The sequence below is a fragment of the Ailuropoda melanoleuca genome, chromosome 4 (assembly GCF_002007445.2).
Source record: "Ailuropoda melanoleuca isolate Jingjing chromosome 4, ASM200744v2, whole genome shotgun sequence".
In the NCBI taxonomy this organism is placed as follows: domain Eukaryota; kingdom Metazoa; phylum Chordata; class Mammalia; order Carnivora; family Ursidae; genus Ailuropoda; species Ailuropoda melanoleuca.
Window position 1 is genome coordinate 19,326,360 of NC_048221.1, and position 21,991 is coordinate 19,348,350.

The 21,991-nt window shown below is 37.9% G+C and overlaps 1 protein-coding gene across 3 annotated transcripts in view; it reads left to right on the forward strand.

The window, feature by feature from the left end:
* The window catches only part of DOCK3 (dedicator of cytokinesis 3), a 480,644-nt gene that overhangs the window by 176,046 nt on the left and 282,607 nt on the right, over nt 1–21,991 (forward strand). The window lies entirely within an intron of this gene.

A 21,991-nucleotide genomic window follows, 5' to 3' on the forward strand; every position in this document is an offset into this window, starting at 1 on the left:
TGACATTTAATGAGCATTAGGTTTCATATCTTTTTTTAAATAATAATATTTTTTATTATATTATGTTAGTCACCATACAGTACATCCCTGGTTTCTGATGTAAAGTTCAATGATTCATTAGTTGCGTATAACACCCAGTGCACCATGCAATACATGCCCTCCTTACTACCCATTACCAGTCTATCCCATTCCCACACACCTTCCCCTCTGAAACCCTCAGTTTGTTTCTCAGAGTCCATAGTCTTAAGAAAGGGATAAAGAAAGGGGGGGTAATCAGAAGGAGGAATGAAACATAGATTTCATTTCTAATTACTCCTTTAGCCTCTGTAATCTAAAATTACCTAGTTGGTGTTTCAAATCTTGGATGATATTAGGACTGCCTTATTCTGAAAATAACTCTGCTAATCTGTCAGAACCAAATGCTGGGACACTTTTCCTTTGGGTGTTACTAAAACAGAGCGTGGGTCTCTTTTTGTCTCCTCATTTTGAGCACTTTCATAGCAACACATTGTTAAAGTAGAACAATGTATTTCAGGGAGGGTTTTTTTGTTTCTTTGTTTTGTGTTTTTTTCTTTGCTTAAGACAGATAGCATTTCTTTTTTTTAATGTTTTTTTATTATGTTAGTCACAATACAGTACATCCCTGGTTTCTGATGTAAAGTTCGATGATTCATTAGCTGCGCACAGCACCTAGTGCACCATGCAATACGTGTCCTCCGCACTACCCATCACCAGTCTATCCCATTCCCCCACCCCTCCCCTCCGAAGCCCTCAGTTTTTTTCTCAGAGTCCCTAGTCTCTCATGCTTCATTCCCCCTTCTGATTACCCCCCCCTTTCTTTATCCCTTTCTTCCCCTACCGATCTTCCTAGTTCTTATGTTCCATAGATGAGAGAAATCATATGATAATTGTCTTTCTCTGCTTGACTTATTTCACTTAGCATTATCTCCTCCAGTGCCGTCCTAGTTGCAGCAAATGTTGAGAAATCGTTCTTTCTGACGGCTGAGTAATATTCCATTGTATATATGGACCACAGCTTCTTAATCCAGTCATCTGTTGAAGGGCATCTCGGCTCCTTCCACGATTTAGCTATTGTGGACAATGCTGCTATGAACATTGGGGTGCATATGGCCCTTCTCTTCACTACGTCTGTATCTTTGGGGTAAATACCCAGTAGTGCAATGGCTGGGTCATAGGGTCGCTCAATTTTTAACTTTTTAAGGGACTTCCACACTGTTTTCCAGAGTGGATGTACCAACTTGCATTCCCACCAACAATGTAGGAGGGATCCCCTTTCTCCACATCCTCTCCAGCAATTGTTGTTTCTTGCCTTGTCTATTTTTGCCATTCTAACTGGAGTAAGGTCGTATCTTAGTGTGGAATTTCCCTGATGGCTAATGATTTTGAACATTTTTTCATGTGTCTGTTAGCCATTTGCACGTCATCATTGGAAAAGTATCTGTTCATATCTTCTGCCCATTTTATGATTTATTTGTTTCTCGTGTATTGAGTTTGGGAAGTTCTTTGTAGATCTTGGATACCAGTCATTTATCTGTAACATCATTTGCAAATATATTCTCCCATTCCGTGGACTGCCTCTTAGTTTTTTTAGACTGTTTCCTTGGCTGTGCAGAAGCTTTTTATCTTGATGAAGTCCCAGAAGTTCATTTTTTCTTTTGTTTCTCTTGCCTTTGGAGATGTATCATGAAAAAGGTTGCTTTGGCCGATGTCGTAAAGGGTGCTGCCTTTGTTCTCATCTAGGATTTTGGTGGATTCATGTCTCACATTGAGGTCTTTCGTCCTTTTGGAGTTTATCTTCGTGTATGGTGTGAGAGAGTGGTCAAGTTTCATTCTTTTGCATGTAGCTGTCCAATTTTCCCAGCACCATTTATTGAAGAGACTGTCTTTTTTCCACTTGATGTTTTTTCCTGCTTTATCAAAGATTAGTTGCCCAAAGAGCCGAAGGGTCTGTTCTGGGTTCTCTATTCTGTTCCATTGGTCGATGTGTCTGTTTTTGTGCCAGTACCATGCTGTCTTTGTGATCACAGCTTTGTAGTACAGCTCGAANGTGGGCTGTCTCTTAGTTTTTTTGACTGTTTCCTTGGCTGTGCAGAAGCTCTTTATCCTGATAAAGTCCCATAAGTTCATTTTATCTTTTATTTCTCTTGCCTTTGGAGATGTGTCGTGAAAAAGGTTGCTCTGGCCGATGTCATAGAAGTTGTTGCCTATGTTCTCCTCTAGAATTTTGATGGATTCCTGTCTCACATTGAGGTCTTTCATCCATTTGGAGTTTATTTTTGTGTATGGTGTGAGAGAGTGGTCAAGTTTCATTCTTTTGCATGTAGCTGTCCAATTTTCCCAGCACCATTTATTGAAGAGACTGTCTTTTTTCCACCGGATGTTTTTTCCTGCTTTATCAAAGATTAGTTGCCCAAAGAGCCGAGGGTCCATTTCTGGGTTCTCTATTCTGTTCCATTGGTCTATGTGCCTGTTTTTGTGCCAGTACCATGCTGTCTTTGTAATCACAACTTTGTAGTACAGCTCGAAATCCGGCATTGTGATGCCCCCAGCTTTGTTTTTCCTTTTCAACAGTTCCTTGGAGATTCTGGGCCTTTTCTGGTTCCATACAAATTTAAGGACTATTTGTTCCAGTTCTTTGAAAAATGTCCTCGGTATTTTGATCGGGATAGCATTGAAAGTGTAGATTGCTCTGGGTAGTATGGACATTTTAACTATGTTAATTCTTCCAATCCATGAGCATGGAATATTTTTCCGTCTTTTTATGTCTTCCTCAGTGTTTTTCAAGAGTGATTTATAGTTTCTAGAATATAGATCCTTTACATCTCTGGTTAAGTTAATTCCGAGATAGCGTATGATTTTTGGTTCTATTGTAAATGGGATGGATTCCCTAATTTCTCTTTCTTCAGTCTCGTTATTCGTGTATAGAAATGCAACTGATTTCTGNGGGCCTTTTCTGGTTCCATACAAATTTAAGGACTATTTGTTCCAGTTCTTTGAAAAATGTCCTCGGTATTTTGATCGGGATAGCATTGAAAGTGTAGATTGCTCTGGGTAGTATGGACATTTTAACTATGTTAATTCTTCCAATCCATGAGCATGGAATATTTTTCCATCTTTTTATGTCTTCCTCAATATCTTTCAAAAGTGATCTATAGTTTCTAGCATATAGGTCCTTTACGTCTCTGGTTAAGTTAATTCCAAGGTAACGCATGGTTTTTGGTGTTATTGTAAATGGGATGGATTCCCTAATTTCTCTTTCTTTAGTCTCATTATTTGTGTATAGAAATGCAACTGATTTCTGAATATTGATTTTGTATCCCGCCAGCTTACTGAATTGTTCTATAACTTCTAATAGTTTGGGAGTGGATTCCTTTGGGTTTTCCATATAGAGTATCATGTCATCTGCAAAGAGAGACAGTTTGACTTCTTCTTTGCCGATTTGGATACCTTTGATCCCTTTTTGTCTTCTGATTGCTGTTGCAAGGACTTCTAGTACTATGTTGAATAATAGTGGCGAGAGTGGGCATCCTTGTCGTGTTCCTGATCTTAAGGGAAAGGCTTCCAGCTTTTCCCCATTGAGAATAATGCTTGCAGTAGGCTTTTCATAGATGGCTTTTATGAGATTGAGAAATGTACCCTCTATTCCTACACTCTGAAGGGTTTTAATCAGGAAAGGATGCTGTATTTTGTCAAATGCTTTTTCTGCATCAATTGAGAGGATCATATGGTTCTTGAGTCTTTTCTTGTTGATATGATGTATCACATTGATTGATTTGCGAGTGTTGAANTGTTGAACCACCCTTGCATCCCAGGGATGAATCCCACTTGGTCATGATGGATAATCCTTTTAGTGTACTGTTGGATTGTATTCGTCTGAATGNTTAATGTACTGTTGGATTCTATTAGCAAGGATCTTGTTGAGGATTTTGGCATCCATATTCATTAGAGAAATCGGTCTGGTAATTCTCCTTTTGATGGGGTCTTTGCCTGGTTTGGGGATCAAGTAATATTGGCCTCATAGAATGAGTTTATTAGCTTTCCTTATGTTTCTGTTTTTTGAAATAGCTTTAGGAAAATAGGTTTTATTTANCTTATGTTTCTGTTTTTTGAAATAGCTTTAGGAAAATAGGTTTTATTTATTCTTTGAATGTTTGGTAGAATTCCCCAGGAAAACCATCCGGGCCTGGAGTTTTGTTGTTTGGAAGGTTGTTTATCACTGACTCAATCTCTTCATAATTAATTGGCCTGTTTAAAAAATCAATTTCTTCCTGTTTCAGTCTTGGTAGTTTATATGTTTCTGGGAAGGCCTCCGTTTCTTCCAGATTGCTTAATTTATTGGCATATAGCTGTTGATAAAAGCTTCTAATAATCCTTGCAATTTCATTGGTGTTGGTTGTGAGTTCTCCTTTTTCATTCATAATTTTATTAATTTCGGTACTTTCTCTATTCTTTTAGATAAGTCTTGCCAGTGGTCTGTCAATTTTATGGATTCTCTCAAAGAACCAGCTTCTAGTTCTGTTGATCTGCTCTACTGTACTCCTGGTTTCTAATTCATTGATTTCTGCTCTAATCTTGGTCAACTGCTTCCTCGTGCGTGGATTAGGTCTGTCCCTCTGTTGCTCTTCCAGCTTCTTGAGGTGAGAATATAAAAACTGCATCTTAGGGGCGCCTGGGTGGCATAACGGTTAAGCATCTGCCTTCGGCTCAGGGTGTGATCCTGGCGTTATAGGATCGAGCCCCACATCAGGCTCTTCCGCTATGAGCCTGCTTCTTCCTCTCCCACTCCCCCCGCTTGTGTTCCCTCTCTCGCTGCTGTCTCTATCTCTGTCAAATAAATAAATAAATAAAAATCTTTAAAAAAAACAACAACCGCATTTTAGATTTTTCTGTTCTTTTGAGTGAGGCTTGGATGGCTATGTATTTCCCCCTTAGGACTGCCTTTGCAGTGTCCCATAGCTTTTGGACCGTTGTGTCTTCATTCTCGTTGGTCTCCATAAATTGTTTAAATTGATTTTTGATTCCCTGTTTATCGAATCATTCCTGAGCAGGAAGGTTCTTAGTCTCCAAGTGTTTGAGTTTCTTCCAAATTTTTCCTTGTGGTTGAGTTCCAATTTCAAAGCGTTGTGGTCTGAGAATATGCAGGGAATAATTTCAGTCTTTCGGTATCGTTTGAGACCTGTTTTGTGTCCCAGAACATGGTCTGTTCTTGAGAATGTTCCATGGGCATTAGAATAGAATGAGTATTCTTTGGTTCTGGGGTGTAGTGTTTTATATATATCTATGAGGTCCAACTCGTTAAGTATGGCATTCAAAGCCCTTGTTTCTTTGTCGATTTTTTGCGTGGGTGTTCTGTCTATTTCTGATAGTGGAGTGTTGAGGTCCCCTACTATTAATGTATTTTTATCTATGTGTCTCTTTATTCTTGTTACGAGTTGGCTATCTTGCCCCCTGTTGGGGGCATATATATTTATAATTGTCATATCCACTTGTTGGATACATCCTTTAAGAATAATATAGTGCCCTTCTGCAGACAGATAACATTTCTGTTTACCAAATCTGTGGCACTCAGGTAAATATTTTAAGGAATGTTTACATTGTTGAAAACCAGAGAGAATATTAGAATACACCAGATGGATACTTTCAAGTTTTCATCCAGAAACCTGATACACGACAGATTGTATTATTCCCTAAATATCTTTATTAAATTTTAAATATTTGTATTAAAACATGCAACTAAGCAATGTGTGAGAATAATTCTGGTTCTTTTCATTTGTTTTTTTACTTCATTAGGTAAATTTAGAAGGAAGGATTTCTAATATACTTACTATCATATATAACCAAATTTTTCCTTTGTGATTTCCTCACTTTATTCTCTTTTTGTCTCTCTGAAAGCTTATTTGCAACTTAATTTTTTGTTTGTTTGTTTTTTGTTTTTATTTTATGGCCTCTCAGCGTCTTTTTTTTTCTTTTCTTTAGATTGTTCTTCTATTTCTCTCCTACCCTGCAGGCATCATATATTTTCTCACTTGTAGCAATTCTTCCTTTTATATGACTTTCAGCTTCTCTTCTTTCTATCCAGTCCCACTTGTGTCATCTGAAAATTCATCCTCTCTGGTAAGATTTAGTTTGTTTTTTCCTCTAACTCTTCATGTCACTCTTCTTTTTTTATGTTATTCCTCTATCTGTAAGCTCTCCTTGACTAGGTTGTCTTCTGCAGGACGAATAGCCACACGTTAATTTTTTCCTATGTACACTGCCTCTGCTCAGTCAGGCTCCTGGTTTCACAAAAATGATGATTCTCAAAGTGTGATGAACCAGATCACTCCACTAAACAGCATCCCTTTATTTCCAGGTGCCTATTGGCTTCCTAGTCATATCTGCCCATATGTACCATGGGTAGCTCAAGACCAACATGTCCATTCCAGCCTCTGCTCTCTTATCTTTTATGTGTCCTCAGGTTCTTGTGAGGATCAACTATGATAATACATGTGTAAGTCTCAGATAATCATTGTTCAGGGTATACTTGTAGAAGGATATGTGATTAATGGTGGGTAGTGCTGAGCATCATATATGTTTGACATTCTTATCAGAGGAAAACAATAATTCATGTATTCAATCATTGAATGAATATGGAATGTTCATTACATTTCAATGTATTGTTCAATGTTCAATACATTACAGTGTGCCCCACCTTGTTTCTGGGGATTCAGCAGTTAATTGAAAAGATTAAGTCCCTGCCCTTTCAGAGCTCACTTTCTAGAGTGGGAAACAGATAACGAACCAACAAGAAATGTATTTAATATGTTATGAGATACAAGGTTTTTCATATTTCTGATTTATATTAGAAATTCGGAAGCATCTTTTAAAATACAGTTTTGTAATTTACATATCTTAAAGGTCACCCATTGTATGTATACAGTTAGATGATTTTTAGTAAATTTACAGAGTAGTGCAAACATCACCACATCCAGCTTTAGAATATTTCCATTACTCCAAAGAGGTCCTTAATGTCCATTTGCAAGCAGTCTACACTCCCACGGCCCCAAGTGACCATTTATCTGCTTTCATTCTCTATAGATTTGCTCTTTGTGGGCATTTCATTTAAATGGAATCGTGATATATAGTCTTTTGTATCTGGCCTCTTTTACTTATCATAGATGTTTTTGGGGTTTATCCGTGTTATAACATGTATCAATAATTCATTCCTTTTTATCCTGAACTGTAACCCATTCTATGTGTATGCATTTCGTTATCTATTTAGTAGGTGGTAGACATTTGGATTGCTTGTGTTTTTTGATTATTATGAGTAATACTGCTATAAACATTTGTTTACAAGTCTCTGTGTGGACATGTTTTCATTTGAGGTGGGGGTAGATACCTAGGAGTAGAATTTCTGGGTCACAGGGTAAATTTGTGTTTAACATTTTAAGAAATTGCCAAACTTTTCCACAGTGTCTGTACCATTTTCCGTTATTACCAGCAGCGTGTGAGGGTTTCATTTTCTCTGTATTTTTGGCAACACTTTTTATCATCTGCCTTTTTTTTTTCATAGCTATTTTGGTGGGTGAGAATAGTATCTTATTGTGGGAATATTTTTGCTGTTTTTAAAAAATTTGAGTGTAATTGACACATAATATCAGATTAGTTTCAGGTGTACAACATAGTGATTCAACTTCTTTATACATTTTGCGTGGCTCACCACAAGTGTAGCTACCATCTGTCACCATACAATGCTGTTACACTACCATTGACTATATTCCCTATGCTGTACCTTTTATTCCTGTGACTGATTCACTCCATAACTGGAAGCCTTTATCTCCCGCTCCCCTTCCCCTACTTTGCCCATCCTCCCACCCCTCTCCCCTCTGACAACCATTAGTTTGTTCTCTGTATTTACAGATTTGTTCTGCTGTTTATTATTCATTTTTGTTTTTTAGATTCTTTTCTAAAAAAAGATTTTATTTAAGAGAGAGAGAGCATGAGTGAGCTTGAGTGGGGAAAGGGGCAGAGGGAGAGGGAGAAGCAGACTCCCTGCTGAGCAGGGAGCCTGACCAGGGCTTGATCCCAGGACCCTGAGATCATGACCTGAGCTGAAGGTAGACCCTTAACAGACTGAGCCACCCAGGTGCCCCTGTTTTTTAGATTCTACATATAAGCGAGATTATATGTTATTTGTATTTCTCTTTCTGACTTATTTCACTTAACATAATACCCTCTAGGTCCATCTATGTTGTTGCAAATGGCATATTTTGTAGTTTTGATTTACATTTCCCTAATGGCTAATGCTGTTTGGCATCTTTTCAAATGCTTGTTGGCCATTCATATATCTTCTTTGGTAAAATATCCATTCATATCTTTAGCTTAGTTTTTATTGGGTTATTTGCCATCTTATTGATTTGAAAAAGTTCTTTATAAGGCATCCCCATTGTTAAAGTAAAACTGTCACCACTTGCAGATGACCTGACACTATACATAGAAAACCCTAAAGACTCCACCCAAAACTTATAGAAGTAATACATGAATTCAGTAAAGTGGCAGGACACAAAATTAATATCCAGAAATCTGTTGCGCTTCTATACACTAATAATGAAGTAGCAGAAAGAAAAATTAAGAAAACAATTTCATTTACAGTTGCACTAAAAAGAGTAAAATACCTAGGGATAAACTTAACCAAGGAGGTAAAGGGCCTGTACTCCAAAAACTATAAAATACTGATGAAAGAAATTGAAGATAATACAAACAAATGAAGAGATATTCCATGCTCATAGATTAGGAGAATTAATCTTAAAGTGTCCGTACTACTCCCAAACAATCTACAGATTCAATACAATCCCTATCAAAATATCAATAGCATTTTTCACAGAACTAGAACTAATAATTGTGAAATTTGTATGGAACCACAAAAGACACCCAAATAGCCAAAGCAATGTTGAGGAAGAAGAACAAAGCTGAACATATCAAAATTTCAGACTTCAGGGCACTTGAGTGGCTCAGCTGGGTAAGCATCTGACTCTTAATTTCAGCTCTTATGATCTCTCAGTGTGGTGAGATGGAGCCCTGTGTGGGGCTCCCCGCTCAGTGGGGAATCTACTTGGGATTCTTTCTCTCCCTCTTCCTTTGCCCCTCCCTGTGTGTGCACACTCTCTCTCTCTCTTTCAAATAAGTAAATCTTTTTAAAAAATCAGATTTCAAGATGTACTACAAAGCTGTAGTAATCAAAACAGTATGGTACTGGCACAAAATTAGATCAATGGAACAGAACAGAGAGTCCAAAAATAAACTTACGCTTATAGGGTCAGTTAATCTATGACAGAGTAGGCAAGAATATACAATGAAGACAGTCTCTTCAATAAAAGATTCTGGGAAAACTAGGCAGCTACATGCAGAGAAAGAAACTGGACCACATTTTTACACCATATACAAAAATAAAATAAAAATGGATTGAAGACCTAAACGTGAGACCTGAAACCATAAAACTTGTAGAATAAAACATAGGCAGTAATCTCTTTGACATTGGCCTTAGCAGCATTTTCCTAGATGTCTCCTGAGGCAAGGGAAACAAAAACAAAAATGAGCCATTGGGATTACATCAAAATAAAAAGCTTTTACACAAACAAAGGAACCTATCAGAAAAACAAAAAGGCAACCTTCTGAATGGGAGAAGATATTTGCAAATGATATATCTAACAAGGGGTTAATATTCCAAAATATATATAGAACTTAACACCAAAAAATCAATCTGATTAAAAAATGGGCAGAGGGGGCGCCTGGGTGGCACAGCGGTTAAGCGTCTGCCTTCGGCTCAGGGCGTGATCCCGGCGTTATGGGATCGAGCCCCACATCAGGCTCTTCCGCTATGAGCCTGTTTCTTCCTCTCCCACTCCCCCTGCTTGTGTTCCCTCTCTCGCTGGCTGTCTCTATCTCTGTCGAATAAATAAACAAAATCTTTAAAAAAAAATGGGCAGAGGACCTGAATAGACATTTTTCCAGAGAATATGTACAGATGTCCAAAAGACACATGAAAAGATGCTCAACATCACTAGTCATCGGGGAAATGCAAATCAAAACCACAATGAGATGTCACCTCACACCTGTCAGAATGGCTGGTATCAAAGAGGTAAGAAATAACAAATGTTAGTGAGGATATAGAAAGAAAGGAACCTTTATGCACTGTTGATTAGAATGTAAATTGGTGCAGCCACTTTGGAAAACAGTATGGAGGGTTTTCAAAAAATTAAAAATGGAAATATGATATGATCTAATAATTCCACTACTGGGTATTTACCCAAAGAAAATGAAAACACTAATTTGAGAAGATAGATGTACCCATATTTTTAAAAAATATTTTATTTATTTTAGAGAGCGCACATGTGTGTGAACTGAGAGAGGGGCAAAGGGAGAGGGAGAAAGAGAATCTCAAGCTGATTCCATGCTGAGTGCCGAGCCCAACCCAGGGCTCTGTCTCACCACCCTGAGACCACAACCTGAGCTGAAGCCAAGAGTCAGAGGCCCAACCAACTGAGCTAGACAGGTGCCCCCACATCCATATGTTTATTGCAGCATTATTTACAATAGCCAAGGTACAGAAGCAACCCAAGTGTCCATCAGTAGATGAATGGATAAAGATGTTGTGTGTATGTTTGTATATACATGTGGACACACACACACACAACACACACACGCAGAGGAATATTATTCAGCCATAAAAAGCAATGAGATCTTGCCATTCATGACAACATGAATGGGTGTAGAGGGTATTTTTTTTTAATGTTTTTTTATTATGTTAGTCACCATACAGTACATCCCTGGTTTCTGATGTAAAGTTCAATGATTCATTAGTTGCGTATAACACCCAGTGCACCATGCAATATGTGCCCTCCTTACTACCCATCACCAGTCTATCCCATTCCCCCACTCCCTCCCCTCTGAAGCCCTCAGTTTGTTTCTCATAGTCAATAGTCTCTCATGTTTCATTCCCCCTTCTGATTACCCCCTTTCTTTATCCCTTTCTTACCCTACCGATCTTCCTAGTTCTTATGTTCCATAGATGAGAGAAATCATATAATTGTCTTTCTCTGCTTGACTTATTTCACTTAGCATTATCTCCTCCAGTGCCGTCCATGTTGCAGCAAATGTTGAGAACTCGTTCTTTCTGATAGCAGTAATATTCCATTGTATATATGGACCACAACTTCTTAATCCATTCATCTGTTGAAGGGCATCTCAGTTCCTTCCACGATTAAGCTATTGTGGACAATGCTGCTATGAACATTGGGGTGCATATGGCCCTTCTCTTCACTACGGGACATAGAGGGTATTATGCTAAGTGAAATAAGTCAGACAAAGACAAATGCTATATGATTTCACTTAACATGTGTAATCTAAAAAACAAACAAAGCCAAAACAGACCCATAAACACAGAGAACAAACTGGTGATTGCCAGAGGCAAGGGGGAGGTGGGGAGCTGGGGGAATAGGGGTGAAGAGGAGTGCAGGTACAGGCTTCTAGTTATGGAATGCATAAGCCACAGGGATGAAAGGTCCAGCATGAAGAATATAGTCAATGGTATTGTAATAGTGTTGTATGGTGACAGATGGTAGCTACACTGTGGTTAGCATAGCATAAAGTATAGAGTTGTTAAATCCATATGTTGTACACTTGAAACTAATGTAATATTGTATGTCAACTATACTCCAATTAAAAAATACAATTTTAAAAAAGTTCTTATATATTCTGTATATGAGGTTTTTTAAAAAAATCAGGTATATGATTTACAAATATTTTCTCACAGTGTGTGGCTATTCTGTTCATTTTCTTAAAATGTCCTTTGAAGTGCAGAAAATTTTTTTTAAAGATTTTATTTATTTATTTGAGAGAGAGGGTGAGAGCACAAGCAGGGGAGAGGGAGGAGCAGGCTACCTGCCGAGCAGGGAGCCTGATGCGGGACTCAATCCCAGGACCCTGGGATCATGACCTGAGCCAAAGGCAGATGCTTAACCAGCTGAGCCACCTAGGTGCCCGATGCAGTGGAGAAATTTTTAATTTTAATATCCAGTTTACTTTTTTTTGTTTGTTTGTTTAGGGCTTGTTCTTTGGTGTCATACTTAAGAACTCTTTACCTAATCCAAGGTTACTATATATTTGGTTTTTTTTCTTCTAAGAGTTTGTTTTCTTCTAAGAAGCTTGTTTTTCTTCTAAGAGTATGTTTTCTTCTAAGAGTTTTATAAATTTAGGCCTTATATTTAGACCTGTCACCCATTTTGAATTAACATTTTGTTTGTTACATTGTAAAAGTCTAATCTTTTTGCATGTAGATGTGCAATTGTTCCAACATTTGTTGAAAAGACTGACATTTCCTCCATAGTCAAAAATTAATATAACAAAAGGAAAAAATTAATATTAATATAACAAAATTAATATTAATATAACAAAAGGAAAACTTTTGGACTTTCAATTCTGTTGCATTTTTCTATATTCCTGTCTATATGCCAACACCACATTGTCTTGATTGCAGTAGTTTAATGATAAGTTTTACGGTTTGGAAGTGTGTGTTCTTTACTTTTGTTCTTTTTCAAAATTGTTTTGGCTATTCTGGGTCCTTTGCATTTCCATATAAATTTTCAGGTTAGTTTGTCAAAGAAATTGGGAAATATCTTATGGTTAATGACCTCTTATAATTTGCAGCCTTTTTCTTTCATAGTGATGTTACTTACACTGAATCATATCTTAGATTCAAGGAAATATGGTAAAATATCAAATGATGTTACATGCAAAGGAAAGAAATAATGCAGTGAGAGAAATAGGAGGTGTGGGGGTTATGTTGCATTGCTGTTTTGTAAACAGTGGTAAAAGAAGTCCTTCTGGATAAAGGTGACTTTTGAACTGAAACTTGAGGAAGGTGAGGAAATGAACCATGCCAATATCTGCACAGTGGTCTTGTCAGAGGAAGTACAAGTTCAAAAACTCTGAGTTTCCCAACTCAGGAACACACTGAGTTTTTTCCAGAGACCAAAGATGAATCATAGTATTTATGGCTTTAACTAGACTGTATGTATCTTATTTACCTGAAGGTTAAATGAAATGAAAGTCAGTTAACCTTTATTTTAGGGTAAATATGATTCTTCCAAAGGCAGTACAAGCATTACATGATACAATTTATCCTCTTACCATATTGGTTCATTCCTTGGTTCTTATTACACCTCTGATGCATTCAGTATGATGTGTATGAAATGGTCTCAGAATTTTAATAGAAAGGTACTAGATCTTTTAAATGTTTCCCCATCCTCATTTCTTATGAGGAGAAATCTCAAGCATAACTTTGCTTATTCCATAGTATATAACTACTAGAAATCATTGAAATCATCCATCTAACAAGAACCCTGTCAACAAAAGACTTCAAGGTATATTTTGTGAAAGCTTATGATGCATGCTTGAGTGAAGGTTCCTCAGCTAATATCTAAAGACTGTTATATAGTTCCTTGATCTTGATATTAAAGTGACTCTTTCCACTTTTCACACCAGGGTGAATCTTGTGAAGTCTGTGGTATTCTTTCATATGAGATTTTAGTTCTCACTTCCCAGTTTCCATGGGGGTTTAGAACAATACCTGCCATGAGAAACAGCCATATTTCTAGATGGATGTAGAGAATATCCAGTTCACTCTAAGAGCAAGAATGGCTTAAACTACTTTTCTTTCCCAGATCTCAAATAAATTCACACATGCTATCAATATTTAAGCCATGTTTTTATTAAAACTTAATCAGCTTGCAGAAAAATACTATTATTATGCAAGGAGACAGAGCCAGTGAGATCTGTAGCTCAGCGAATATGGCTAATGACCAGGGCTTTGTGTGTATGTGTGTGTATCATATATGTGATATATATGGGATATGTATATTTTATATGTATCTATCTAAAATCCTGTTCTTCCTTGTGTGTGCTCTGATACCTTTTAGGTTCTACTTGATTCCTTTCAGTTATGGGTCCTTGCAGTCATACACCGAGTATATAAATATTCCTCCTTTTATGTAATAGCTTTGTAAATTAGTCTCAATTTTTTTAATTTAAATTAAATTAGCCAACTTATAGTACATCATTAGTTTCAGATGTAGTGCTCAATAATTTATCAGTTTTGTGTAACACCCAGTGCTTATCACATCACGTGCCCTCCTTAATGCCCATCACCCAATTACCCTATCCCCCCACCCACCTCCCCTCCAGCAACCTTTGTTTTGTTTCCTATAGTTAAGAGTCTCTCATGGTTTTTCTCCCTCTCTGATGACTTCCTATTCTGTTTTCCCTCCCTTCCCCTGTGGTCCTCTACCCAGTTTCTTATATTACATGAATGAAACCATATGAAAATTGTCTCTCTGATTGACTTATTTCACTCAGCATAATACCCTCCAGTTCCATCCACGTCGATGTAAATGGTAGGTATTCATCCTTTCTGATGGCTGAGTAATATTTCATTGTGTGAGTGTGTGTGTGTGTGTGTGTGTGTGTGTGTGTGTGTCCATTCATCTGTCGATGGGCATCTTGGCTCTTTCCACAGTTTTGCTATTGTGGACATTACTGCTATGAACAGTGGGGTGCAGGTGCCACTTTGGATCACTACATTTGTATCTTTGGAATTAACCTCAGTTTTAAATACATCAATCAAACTAGCTTTTTAAATACGTTGTTTGTTAAATCCTCTTGTAAGATATGTTGTGGAATGTACCCATACTATATTACATGCAAGTCTTGAGTTTCTTTTATCAGCACCTCTAAAGTATTATATAAGCTTTGTACTTCTGTGATTGTCTTTAGGTTTTTCTCATTCTAATTATAGTAAATATGATGGGCTGGCAGTGTTACTCATCTCTCCCCTTGTGGCATTCATTGTATCTATTTTAGTTCATGAACTTAGACATGAAACAAAACATAAGCAAATTGAATCCAACTATATAAAAAAGATAATACTTCATGACCAAGAGTTGTTTATCTCAGAAACACAGACTTAGTTTAACATTTAAAAATCAATGTAGTCCTCTACTCCTGCCTAAGATGGAGTAACTGGAACTGTATATACCCTTTCACTTGAGCAATAACACAAAATATAAAGAAACTGTACATCAAGCAACAATGGATAGTGACTTTTGAGAAACTGGGTATAAGGTGAGCCCTAAGGTTGTCTCAGCTTAATACCTTAAAACAGTTTCCACATTGCATCACAGGGAGATGGAATTCAAGTGGAATCCAGTGGAGTCCAGGAATTGAGAAGACAGAACTAGATTCTGGTGAGAACAAGGCAGCCAAAGTTGTCAGGTAATAGTACTGAAGAGGAGACAGCTACAGAGGGAGAGGAGAGGAAGGAAGGGGAGGGGAGAGGAGAAATCCTAAAGATCTGCAGAGGGTCCCATCAGAGTATTCAGTAAGGTGATGATCAGTTCATACATGTAAGCAAACTACTCAAGGCTGGAGAAAAAATCATTAGAATACATTATAGTACAGTACCTAACACACTGTACTGATAATAGTGCTATTCTCACTAACCACACTGAAAAAGACTTGTAATTCGTGGAGCATTAGGTAACTCTTCAGGAAGGTATTACCTCAGGTGTGGGAATTATTGTCTGTAGATTGAGCACGGCAAATCATAAAACAAAGCATAGAAGCAAGACCTGAAAAGATCAAACTATTTTCAAATGGCTTAACTGTGTCCCAGAATAAAACTCAAGAATATTTATAGAAATGTAGAAATTCCCGGGGTGCCTGGGTAGCTCAGTTGAGCATCCAACTCTAGGTTTTGGCTAAGGTCATGATCTCAGGGTTGTGGGATCCAGCCTGCGTTGGGCTCTGCACTCAGCATGGAGTCTGCTTGAGATTTTCTCTCTCCTTCTGCCCCTCCTCCCACTCGTGCATGTGCACATGCCCACGTGCATGTACTCTTTCTCTCAAATAAATAAATCTTAAAAAAACACCCAGCACCCAAATATGATTTATAAAGAGGAGAGAAATATATCACTTGAAATCAACCCTGAACTGACATAGATGTTAGGATTTGAAGCCAAGGACATTAAAATGGTTGTTATATTCAGTATGTTCAAAAACTTCAGTGGTACATGAAGATACAAAAAAACACTTAAGTTGAATTTATAGAGATAAAAACTTTAGTGTTTCTGGTAAAATTGATGCTAGATGGGATTAACAGACTCAAGATGGAAAAAATTAGTGAATTTGAAACAGCAATTTAGTTACTTAAATGTCTTTAAGTGATAACTGATTGTCTGAACAAAAATGTTAAGAAAGTATTGTGGGACTTATATGTGTAAGTAAAACGAATAACATAGCAGCATAAAGGTTCGGAGGGGAAAAATAGAGGTGTACTACTATACTTTTGTGAGGTTTTATACTTTACATGAAGTGGTATAATATCAATTGAAGGTAGGCTGTGGTAAATTAATGATGTGTGCTATAAAACCTAAAGCAGGGGTGTCTGGGTGGTTCAGTCAGTTAAGCATCTGACTCTTGGTTTCGGCTCAGGTCATGATCTCATGGATAATGATCCCTTGAGTCATGAGATTGGGCCCATGTGGAGCTCCATGCTCAGCAGGGAGTCTGCTTATTGACTTGAAGACGCTCTCCCTCTGCCGCCCCCCCCACACTGTCTTTCTCTCTCTCAAACAAAGAAATCTTTATAAAGCCTAAAGCAACCACTAAAATAACAGCAGGGGCTCCTGGGTGGCTCAGTTGGTTAAGTGTCCACCTCTTGATTTCAGTTCAGATCATGATCTCAGGGTTGTGATATCAACACCTGCGTTAGGCTCCTGGCGCACTGAGGAGTCTGCTTGAGATTTTCTCCCTTCCTCTCCCTCTGCCCCTCGCTCCCTGCTCTCTCTCTCTCTCTCTAAAGTAAATAAATAAATCTTTAAAAAATTAAAAAAGCAAAGAGTTATGACTAATAAGCCAGTAAATGAGATAAAATGAAATCACAAATATTTCCCAATTAATCCAAAATAGGCAGAAGAAGAGGAAAGGAGAATCATAGACTAGATGGGAAAAATATAAAACAAATAGCAAGATGGTAATTTTTACCACAACCATGTTAATAATCATACTAAATGTAAATTTTCTAAACACTCAATTTAAATGACAGATTAAATGGTCTAAACACCCCAGTTAAAAGATGGAGATTGTCAAACTGGATTAAAAAACAAGATGAAAACAGGGAGGGAGGTAAACCATAAGAGACCCTTAACTATAGGGAATAGACTGAGAGTTGCTGGAGGGGAGGTGGGTGGGAGTATGGGGTAAATGGGTGATGGGCATTGAAGAGGGTGTTTGTTATAATGAGCACTGGGTGTTATATCCAAGTGATGAATCACTGAATTCTATCCCTGAAGCTAATACTACACTATATGTTAACTAACTCGAATTTTTAATTTTATTTTATTATGTTATGTTAGTCACCATACAGTACATCATTAGTTTTTGATGTAGTGTTCCATGATTCATTGTTTGCATATAACATGCAGTGCTCATTGCAATACATGCCCTCCTTAAAAGCCATCACTGAGATAACCTATTGCTCCACCCCTCCCCTCTGAAACCCTCAGTTTGTTACCCTGAGTCCATAGTTTCTCATGGATCATCTCCCGCTCTGATTTCCCCCCTTCAGTTTTCCCTTCCTTTTCCTAATGTCTTCCATGCTGGTCCTTAATGTTCCACATATAAGTGAAACCATATGGTGATTGTCTTTCTCTGCTTATTTCACTTAGCATAATCCCCTCCACTTCCATCCATGTCGATCCAACTGTTGGTTATTCATTGTTTCTGATGACTGAGTAGTTTTCCATTGTATATGTGGACCACATCTTCTCTATCCATTCATCTATTGAAGGGCATCAGGCTCTTCCCACAGTTTGGCTATTGTGGACATTGCTGCTATGAACACTGGGGTGCATATTGCCCTTCTTTTCACTACATCTGTATCTTTGGGGTACATACCCAGTAGTACAGTTGCTGGATCATAGGGTAGCTCTATTTTGAACTTTCTGAGGAACCTCCATACTGTATTCCAAAGTGGCTGTACCAACTAGCATTCCCACCAACAGTGTAACAGGGTTCCTCTTTCTCCACATCCTCTCCAACATTTGTTGTTTCCTGCCTTGTTAATTTTTGCCATTCTAGCTGGTGTAACGTGGTATCTCAGTGTGGTTTTGATTTGAATTTCCCTGATAGCTAATGATGGTCAACATTTTTTCATGTGTCTGTTAGCCATTTGTATGTCTTCTTTGGAGAAGTGTCTGTTCATGTCTTCTGCCCATTTTTTAATAATAATTTTTTATTATTATGCTATGTTAGTCACCATACAGTACATCCTTAGTTTTTTTTTTAATGATTTTCTATTATATTATGTTAGTCACCTTACAGTACATCCCCGGATTCCGATGTAAAGTTTGATGCTCCATTAGTTGCATATAACACCCACTGTACCATGCAATATGTGCCCTCCTTAATACCCATCACCGGCCTATCCCAATTCCCTAACCCCCTCCCCTCTGAAGCCCTCAGTTTGTTTCCCAGAGTCCATAGTCTCTCATAGTTCATTCCCCCTTCTGTTTACTACCCCTTCATTCTTCCCCTTCCATCTCCTACCGATCTTCCTGCTATTTCTTATGTTCCATAAATGAGTGAAACCATATGATAATTATCTTTCTCTGATTGACTTATCTCACTTAGCATAATCTCCTCCAGTCCCGTCCATGTTGCTACAAATGTTGGGTAATCATTCTTTCTGATAGCTGAGTAATATTCCATTGTATATATGGACCACATCTTCTTAATCCAGTCATCTGTTGAAGGACATCTCGGCTCCTTCCACAGTTTAGCTGTTGTGGACAATGCTGCTGTGAACATTGGGGTGCATATGGCCCTTCTCTTCACTATGTCTGTATCTTTGGGGTAAATACTAGGTAGTGCAATTGCTGGATCATAGGGTAGTTCAATTTTTAACTTTTTAAGGGACCTCCACACTGTTTTCCAAAGTGCTGTCCAAACTTGCACTCCCACCAACAGTGTAAGAAGGATCACATTCTCCACATCCTCTCCAACATTTGTTGTTTCTTGTCTTGTCAATTTTTGCCATTCTAACTGGCGTTAGCTGGTATCTCAATGTGGTTTTGATATCAATTTCCCTGATGGCTAATGATGTTGAACATTTCTTCATGTGTCTGTTAGCCATTTGTATGTCATCATTGGAAAAGTGTCTGTTCATATGTTGAACATTTCTTCATGTGTCTGTTAGCCATTTGTATGTCATCATTGGAAAAGTGTCTGTTCATATCTTCTGCCCATTTTTTGATTTGTTTATTTGTTTCTTGTGTATTGAGTTTGAGAAGTTCTTCTGCCTCTTAGTTTTTTTGACTGTTTCCTTGGCTGTGCAGAAGCTTTTTAACTTGATGAAGTCCCATAAGTTCATTTTTTCTTTTGTTTCTCTCGCCTTTGGAGATGTGTCATGAAAAAAGTTGCTGTGGCCAATGTCAAAGAGGTTCCTGCTTATGTTCTCCTCTAGGATTTTGATGGATTCCTGTCACACATCGAGGTCTTTCATCCATTTGGAGTTTATCTTCGTGTATGGTGTGAGAGAGTGGTCAAGTTCCATTCTTTTGCATGTAGCTGTCCAATTTTCCCAGCACCGTTTATTGAAGAGACTGGTCTTTTTTCCACTGGATGTTTTTTCCTGCTTTGTCAAAGATTAGTTGCCCGAAGAGCTGAGGGTCCATTTCTGGGTTCTCTATTCTGTTCCATTGATCTCTGTGTCTGTTTTTGTGCCAGTACCATGCTGTCTTTGTGATCACAGCTTTGTAGTATAGTTTGAAATCTGGAAACACGATGCCCCCAGCTTTGTTTTTCCTTTTCAACAATTCCTTGGCGATTCGGGGCCTTTTCTGGTTCCACACAAACTTAAGGGCTGTTTGTTCCAGTTCTTTGAAAAATGTCAATGGTATTTTGATCGGGATGGCATTGAAAGTGTAGATTGCTCTGGGTAGCATAGACATTTTAACTGTGTTAATTCTTCCGATCCATGAGCATGGAATATTTTTCCATCTTTTTGTGTCTTCAATGTCTTTCAAGAGTGATTTGTAGTTTCTAGAATATAGATCCTTTACGTCTCCGGTTAAGTTAATTCCAAGATAACGTATGATTTTTGGTGCTATTGTAAATGAGATGGATTCCCTAATTTCTCTTTGCTCAGTCTCATTGTTCGTGTATAGAAATGCAACTGATGTCAGGACATTGATTTTGTATCCCGCCACATTACTGAATTGCTCTATAAGTTCTCATAGTTTGGGGGTGGATTCTTTTGGGTTTTCCATATAGAGTATCATGTCATCTGCAAAGAGAGACATTTTGACTTCTTTTTGACGATTTGGATACCTTTTATTCCTCTTTGTTGTCTGATTGCTCTTGCAAGGACTTCTATTACTATGTTGAATAATAATGGTGAGAGTGGACATCCTTGTCGTGTTCCTGATCTTAAGGGAAAGGCTTCCAGCTTTTCCCCGTTGAGAATGATATTTGCAGTAGGCTTTTCATAGATGGTTTTTATGAGATTGAGAAATGTTCCCTCTATCCCTATACTCTGAAGTGTTTTAATCAGGAAAGGATGCTATAGTTTGTCAAATGCTTTTTCTGCATCTATTGAGAGGATCATATGATTGTTGACTCTTTTCTTGTTGATATCATCTATCACACTGATCAATTTGCAAATGTTGAACCAACCTTGCATCCCAGGGCTGAATTCCACTTGGTCATGATGGATAATCCTTTTAATGTGCTGTTGGATCCTATTAGCTAGGGTCTTGTTGAGAATTTTGGCATCCATATTCATCAGGGAAATCGGTCTGTAATTCTCCTTTTTGATGCGGTCTTTGCCTGGTTTGGGGATCAAGGTAATCCTGGCCTCATAGAATGAGTTTGGTAGTTTTCCTTGTGTTTCTATTTTTTGTTTTTTGTTTTTGGAATCCAAGTTTTATTCATTTGTTTGTATAATATCTAATAATTATATTATGAAAATAAACATACAGAACACTTGCACAATGGACACACAGATTCTGCAACTAGCATCTCCATTTGTTTGTTCACGTATCTCCCCATCTATCCATCTCTTATCCATGTCTTTTTTTATTATTATTATATTATTATTATATTATGTTAGTCACCATACAGTACATCCCCGGATTCCAATGCAAAGTTCGATGCTTCATTAGTTGTGTATAACACCCAGTGCACCATGCAATACGTGCCCTCCTTACTACCCATCACCAGTCTATCCCATTCCCCCACCCCCTTTCCCTCTGAAGTCTTCAGTTTGTTCCTCATAGCCCATAGTCTCTCATGTTTCATTCCCCCTTCTGATTACTCCCCCTTTCTTTATCCCTTTCTTCCCCTACCGATCATCCTAGTATGTTCCATAGATGAGAGAAACCATATGATAATTGTCTTTCACTGCTTGACTTATTTCACTTAGCATTATCTCCTCCAGTGCCGTCCATGTTGCAGCAAATGTTGAGAATTCGTTCTTTCTGATAGCTGAGTAATATTCCATTGTATATATGGACCACAGCTTCTTAATCCAGTCATCTGTTGAAGGGCATCTCGGCTCCTTCCATGATTTGGCTATTGTGGACAATGCTGCTATGAACATTGGGGTGCATATGGCCCTTCTCTTCACTACGTCTGTATCTTTGGGGTAAACACCCAGTAGTGCAATGGCTGGGTCATAGGGTAGCTCAATTTTTAGAAACAGCTTCAGGAGAATAGGTATTATGTCTTCTTTGAATGTTTGGTAGAATTCCCCGGGGAATCCGTTGGGCCCTGGACTCTCGTTTTTGGGGAGTTTTTTGATCACTGCTTCAATCTCTTCATAATTAATCCATCTGTTTAAATAATCAGTTTCTTCCTGTTTCAGTCTTGGTAGTTTATA